The sequence below is a fragment of the Hemibagrus wyckioides genome, linkage group LG11, assembly GCF_019097595.1.
Source record: "Hemibagrus wyckioides isolate EC202008001 linkage group LG11, SWU_Hwy_1.0, whole genome shotgun sequence".
NCBI lineage: Eukaryota > Metazoa > Chordata > Actinopteri > Siluriformes > Bagridae > Hemibagrus > Hemibagrus wyckioides.
The window spans coordinates 30155379-30162997 of NC_080720.1; positions in this window are offsets into that span (position 1 = coordinate 30155379).

Genomic DNA, 7619 nt, shown 5'->3' on the forward strand with positions numbered 1-7619 from the left:
TAACTTCAATTGAAAATATATCATTCAATGGCTTCATAAGTATGAGACCTTACCTTCAAAAGTATAAAGGAGCAGTCAAGAAAAGGAAGACTCTCTGAGCTGTGACTGTTCACCAGTCTCACTAGTTTATCTCTCCTCCTTCAAATGAACAAGTTCCCTTCCTCCTGGTTCTTAAAGGTGCTATGGACATTCACCCATCAGCCAACCAGAGAAAACCGGATTTTATAATCATGTACAAAACAAATTTTATTGTAACAATTAATCATGTGATTTCTTGCAGTACGTTACAAAAACATATTCTACCTCGCCTATTGTAAAACACACGTTTTTAGTAACAAATTGTATTTCATACAACGTCACTGCAAAGGAAACAATATTGGAACAAGCAGATTTATTTATTATTTAATTTATTTTATTTTATTTCTTATTATTTAGTCATAACTTCAACCTGCTTTTAGGACTGAATGGGGAAATTCCCCACACTCAAATTTGTAGTTGAAAGCCCATATATATCAGTAACATATAAGGTAATGTAAGTAATATAAATTTGGAGTGGGATGGTCAGAAAGTACACATGTGTTTGATGAGCATTTGGCCATATATGGTGTCATTTTATTCATGCTGGTTAAACAGCTTGTGGTTTCTTTGGTCTTCATGCTCCACAGCCTTGTGATTTTGGTCAATAATATGTTCAAAAATGCATATGCTAAGTACTAACTAGTGCTTTCATTAATAACAACAACAGACTGATTAAAAGAAGCAAAAATTTGCTAACACTATGGTCACACAATCGCTAGCAAAAGGTTACTCAGTACAGGTGAATACAGCATCTTCCTATTTTAATCTTAAAGTAATGCAAATGTGTTGCGGCTTCTGGTTCAGGATGTTCTACATGTATATTTGCTTCATCTCAATTATTCACACCAGCTTTTTGTATTTAGATCGTTCCTCAAGCCTTCCTCCTAGTGCTAGAAGCTACAAGATATTAAAATACACAGACTAGTGATAATGTAAAGACTTTATTAAGAAATTTTCTTCAGTTTCAGAATTTGTTTGAAGAAAAATAGAGTCAGATAGATTACAGAGAACATACTACTGACGTTGCTGAATACGTGATTGAAAAACAAAACCAGAAAAACAGTATTCATGCATGTTCGATCAAGCAGGTTCATGGTTCAGCACCATCTTAATTGCATAAGTCGGTCTTACAACATTTGACATCGCGGTAATCAGGTCGGTTCTCTATATTGTAGCATTCTCCCTTAGAAATGCACTGTTTGAATTCGGCAGTTTTGTCATCTGAGGAGATAAAGAACATTTATCAATCAGTGCAAGTGCCTATTAAAAACCTTACTTAAACAACATGCAACAAGTTGTTGTTGATGGGGTAGAGGGGTATTCATAATATTGTGGGATATCTAAACGACCTCAAAAGCTTTTATGTATATGTTAAAATTTGCCGATTAAAGGCCTGCTGTGTTTTTATTAAGTCTCAGATGTACAATGATCATAAAAAAGACAATAAAATACATACAGCTAAAGATATAGACTTTGCCACTGGTACAGATATCCTCCTTATTTTTGCATGTCACAGTCGTGGGAAAACATTTGCCAGTTTCATGCACAGGACAGTGGTAACATGTCAAAGCAGAACCTGTAACAGCATTAAGACCCAAAGCCACAATGAAATAATTAGATTAAAGCACGTCTTTCTTATTCATCAATACTTTCATTCAATTATTCTATAGTCACATTTCTAAATGACATTACCATGTATAGTTGTTTTTTTCTTACTTACTTGCAGCAGCACCATTGCATCTTTATGAACTACAAGACAGGTCTTCAGTCTTACCCAGAAAAGACCCTTTATACAGTATCTATGTGTAGCGTTTAGTATACATGTCGTGCACAAATACAATACGCAGCATACAAGTTGCTTGAAACAGTTTAAGATTATCCCATCACAAATGCCTCATCTAATTGCATTCACTCAATTCTTTGTTCACACTCACCATGTATCAGCATCAAGGCAAGAACCAGAGTCATGAACAGAATCTTCATCTTCATTTTGCAGTCTTGTGGGGTTTTAAAGAAAGTAAATAAATAAACTTTGGATTAATTGCAAAAATGCCCATGAATAAGTCTGTCTGTTACGGAGTAACTACATATAAACTATAAAACATTTATGACTGAAATATCATTATATATAAGTATACCGAACACTTCTAAAAAATATCATTCAACACCTCCACAATTACGATATTCTAAAAGATCGTACCTTCAATCTTACCTTTGACTGTTCACCAGTTCTGAGTCCCACTAGTTTATCTCTCCTCATTTAAATAAATCTGATGTACAAGTTCCCTCCCTCCTGATTTACAGAAGTTCTATGGACCCACCAATCAAATAGACAATACAGGATGTATTAATGATATACAAAATAAATCCTAGTGTTACAATTAGACTTGTGTTGTATTTGTATTACAAATTTGCTGTAATTTGCTGTATTTGCTGTGTTGTATTTGTATTACAAATTGTATTTGGTATTGTAACAGTTATAGAGGAAAGTGTCATTATGAATACAATATTACATTTAATAATTAGTGCTTCACTGATAACAACAACGGACTGATTTGAAAAAGCAAAAAGTTCTCGGGTTCTGTGTAATAACATCTGAAGTATTAGATGTGTGAAGATTCTGGAAAAGCCGCCCTACAGCAGACACTGTACTGTAAGAGCTCATTGTCACAGTACTGATAAGAAAGACAGCACTTCAGCATGAACAAGCAAAAGGTTACTCAGTACAGGTGAATACAGCTTGTTCCTGCTTTATTCTTACAGTATTGCTAATGTGTTGTGGCTTCTGGTTCAGGATGTTCTACATGTATATATGCTACACTTAAATTATTCACAGCAGCTTTTTTTCATTTAGATCATTACTGAAAGTTCCTCAAGTCTAACTAGTGCTAGAAGCTACGAGAAAGTGAAATACACAAACTGGTGATAATGCAATCATGACTCTGCCTGTGGGTTTTATGTTTGTTTGTTTGCTTGTTTTGTTTTGTTTTGTTTTAATAGTCCAAGGCAAGATTTCTATTGGTGAGCACCAGCACACCCCACATTTTTGGGAGTCATTAAGTGTACATTTTGTCTATACATTCTCCTGCCTCTCATTTACAACTGTCCTCATACACAGTTAGTCCTAACAAAAGAGAAAACATATATGAGAAGAAAGGGAAAAGAAATTTGTAAAGGAAGTAAGTAATAAAAAAAAAAAAATAAATAATAATAATAATAATAATAATAGCTGCAATCAGCGATCACTGTGGTGAAAACACTCCTCTCAAATAGCTTCCCTAGTGTCCGTTTCTCTTTTTTTTTAGCAAGAGAAGAGAATATGTGTGAGAAGGAAAGCAATTAAAAACCAGAAAATGGTCCAGAGTGTCTTTGTATGCTGTAGCATTTCAATTTCCCTTTACTGGAAACAAGAGTTCCAAACATCTTCCAGCATGAAAATGTTTCTGTGCACAACACAAGATTTGCCAAGACTAGTGTGGAAAAACTCGAGTGGCCTGCACAGAGCCCCGACCTTAACCCCCATTAACACCCGTGGGATGAATTTAAATGCCAACTGCACATCAGGCCTTTCGTCCAACATCAGTTTCCGACTTCAGTAAGGTGCTTGTGGCTGAATAACAAATCCCCACAGCCACGTGCCAAAATTTATTCAAAAACCTTGAAGAGGTTAATATATAACAGGACAGAGGGAATAAATCTGGAATTAAAAAAAGTACATGTGAGTGTGATCAGGTGTGATGGTCTTGTGACACACCTGTTCTTGTTATAGCAGCAACTGGGGAACAAATCCATATTAATGCCTGAAATGCTCAATAACCAAGTGGCACATACTTTTGACCATATAGTGAAAGCCTTCACAGAAGAGTGGAGGATATTATAACAGTAAAGTAAATCTGGAATGGGATGTTCACTGGGATGTTCAAAAATTACATACCATGGGTTTGATGGTGAGATGTTCACAAACTTTTGGCCGTATGGTGTGATTTTTTTTATGCTTGTACAGAAGCTGCTGGCTGAGCAACTTTGTGTTTCATGCTGTGAATATTAATCATTGCAATATATCAGATGATCTAATGTCATAAATTTAGTCCAATAATTTTACAAATAACAGACTCCTTTTGTCTTCATGCTCCACAGACTTGTAACTCTGGCAAAAATATGCTCAGATATACATATGCTGCAAAGACTTTATTAACAATTTTTCTTCAGTTTCAGAATTTGTTTGAGGAAAAACAGACTCAGATAGATTAAAAATACTACTGATGTTTCTGAGTACATGAGTGAAAAACAAAAGACGGTATTCATGAGGAGATCGTCTTTTAGATCAAGCATGTTCGTGGTTCAGCACCGTCTTAATTGCACAAGTCGGCCTTACAACATTTGACATTATGGAAAGTAGGTCGGTTCTCTATAAAGTAGCAGTGTCCCTCAGAGATGCACGCTTTGAATTCGGCAATTTTGTTATCTGAGGAGATAAAGAACATTTAACAACTATTAACACCTTTACATAAATAACATGCTTGAAGTTGTTGATGAGCTAGAGAGGTATTCATAATAATGTGGAGTATCTAAGAGAACTAGAAAGCTGCAAATGGATGTATTTTGAGAAAAGCTTAATATGAGTGGTTGTCTACTGTGCCAAGGGAAAAGTTTTTCCAGCAGAGTACTGCAGAGATTGTTACACTTGTGTATAAATGTATGTATACATATTAAATGTGCTGATTAAAGACCTGCTGTGCTGCTGTGTTATATTAAGTCTCAGATGTACACTGATCATTAAGAAAGACAATAAAAGACATACATTGAAAGGTAAAGAGTTTGCCACTGGCACAGATGTCCTTCTCATTTGGGCATGTCACAGTCGTGGGAAAACATTTGCCAGTTTCATTGATGGGACAGTGGTGACACCTCAAAGCAGTACCTGTAACAGCATAAAAGGCCACAATGAAATAATAACATTAAAGCACTTCTAAACAAAACTGCTTTTTATTTTTTATTAATTCATCAATTCTTTCATTCAATTATTCTATAGTCAGATTTCAATATGACTTTGCCATGCACTGTTTTTTTTTTTTTTCTTACTTAGTTATATCAACACTGTCACTGACTTCTTTGTGAACTAGCTAGGGCAGAGGTCTTCAATCCTACCTAGAAAGGACTGGTGTGGTTTAAGATTATTACAAATGCCTCCACTAATTGCCCTATTGGTCACTTTTTTGCATTTTGCACTCAATTCTTTGTTCACACTCACCATTCGTCAGCATCAAGGCAAGAGCTAGAGTTGTGAACAGAATCTTCATCTTCATTTTCGTCTTGTGGGGTTTTTAAGAAAATAAATACATAAATGTTTGATTAATTGCACAAATGCCCATGAATATGTACGTCTCCTACAGAGAAACTACATGTAAACTATACAACGTAAGTGAGTAAAATAATAATGATAATAATTCCACATAAGTATATTGAACATTTAAAATATTCTAATTCAACAGCTCCACAATTATGATATTCTATTAGATCATACCTTTAAAGTTAGAAGAATATAGTCCCTGAGGTTTGAATGTTCACCAGTTCTGAGTCCCACTAGTTTATTTCTCCTCCTTTAAATAAGTCTGATATACAAGTTCCCTCCCTCCTGATTTATAAAAGTGCTATGGACATTCACCCATCAATCAACTAGACAATGCAGGATGTAACAATGATATACAAAATAAATCCTAGTGTTTTACAGTTAGACATGTGGTGTCTTGCAGTCTGTTACAAAAAGATATTTTACCTCCCATCTTATAAAACACAAGATTTCAGTATAAGAACAGACTGTATTTGATACTGCATCACTTCAAAGGAAAGTGCATTTTGAATACAGTATTACAATTAATAATTAATGCTTTCATTGATAACAGGAACAGGCTGTTGCACCGAAAGGGGTGAGACCTGTCAAGGTGTGGATAAGGAAGTTTTGGGCATACTCAGTTCAAGGCAGGTGGTGTAGATTGCAGCTGCAGTATAAGCGTAGGTGGTCGATCTCCTAGTTGGTCGTTCGACTGAGGGTGGGACCCAGATATGAGGCTGATGTTAATGTTAAGGTAAGAAAGCCCTCCATACCCGCAGTGTGAACTGGGCCCCGCTATCCGAGACGATGTCTTCTGGAAGGCCATACACTCTGAACACTTCATGGAATTAGTTGTGTCCTAGCTTGAGTGTCCTAGCTGTTTCCATGGCCGTGGAGAGACCCTTGAGTGGGATCAGTCTGCACTAGGGTGGTGGTCCCTGGATGTACAAAGCTTGGGGAACTGTGCAACAACTGTATGGTTTTCTGTTGGAGAGTGTGTGGAACATATTGCCTAGGGGGAGGGCATTCTGGTGGAGGTGGTTCTGATTGTTGAGCCTACTGTATTTCCTCCATAAGATCCCTGTGGATGGGGAATATGACTAGAGATGGTAGGAGAACAGGTTCAGGGTTGGAGAAGTCTGCCTTGATGTTTTTGGTGCCAAGTCTGGGTGATGTTAAACCAAGTGAAGAACAATGGTCATCTGGCTTGCTGGGGATTGAGTCTATTTTTGCCTTTAATGTACTCCAGGTTTTTATGATCTGTGATGACCTGGAATTGGCATGATGCCCCTTCACTCCTCCAGGACTGCCTTAATGGATAGGAGTTTTTTTGTTCCCCACATCACAGTGGCAGTGGTTAGTTTCCTGAAGTAATATGTGCAGGGATAGAGTTTACTCGGAGTTCCATGTAACAATTAGAGGCATTTATCTCTACGATGGGGAGCTAGGGTCTGGATGCTTCAGAATCAGGGCCATGGTGAAGCTTTTATTGAGCTTTTCGAGGGCCACCTGAGAAGCTTCATCTCAGCTAATTTTCTTGGGTTTTCCCCGAAGTAGCACATTCAAGGGAATGATTATAGTACTGTATATGAAGTATATGAAACAGCAGGAAAAGTATAGCAGGTATAGCAGCAGACTGACAATACTTCACACCGGAGTATAGTGTGAGCATGGTTTATGTCCGTACAAACAGAAAATGACAGGGTGAAACGGATGTGCTCAAAACTCGGGCACTTCCGAAGCACCTGAACACATATGGGATAAATTAAATTGACAACTGCACACCAGGCCTCTCGCCCAATATCAGTTCATGACTTCAGTAATGCGCTTGTGGCTGAATAGCAATTCCCCACAATGACATTCCAAAATTTAGTGCAAAGCTTTGCGCACAGAGGGAATAAATCTAGAATGAAAAAGTACATATGGGTGTGATGATCAGGTGTGACCTCCTTGTGACACACTTTTCTTGCTATAGCAGCAATTGGGGAACAAATCCATATTAATACCTGCAACGATGGTGTGGCCACATACTTATGGCTATATAGTGAAAGCCTTTACAGAAGAATGGAGATTATTATAACACTGAAGAGGGACTAAATCTGGAATGGGATGTTCAAAAACTATATACTGTATAAATTTGATGATGAATTATTTACAAACTTTTGTCCATATTGTATAATTTTTTCATGCTTGTACAGAAGCTGATAGC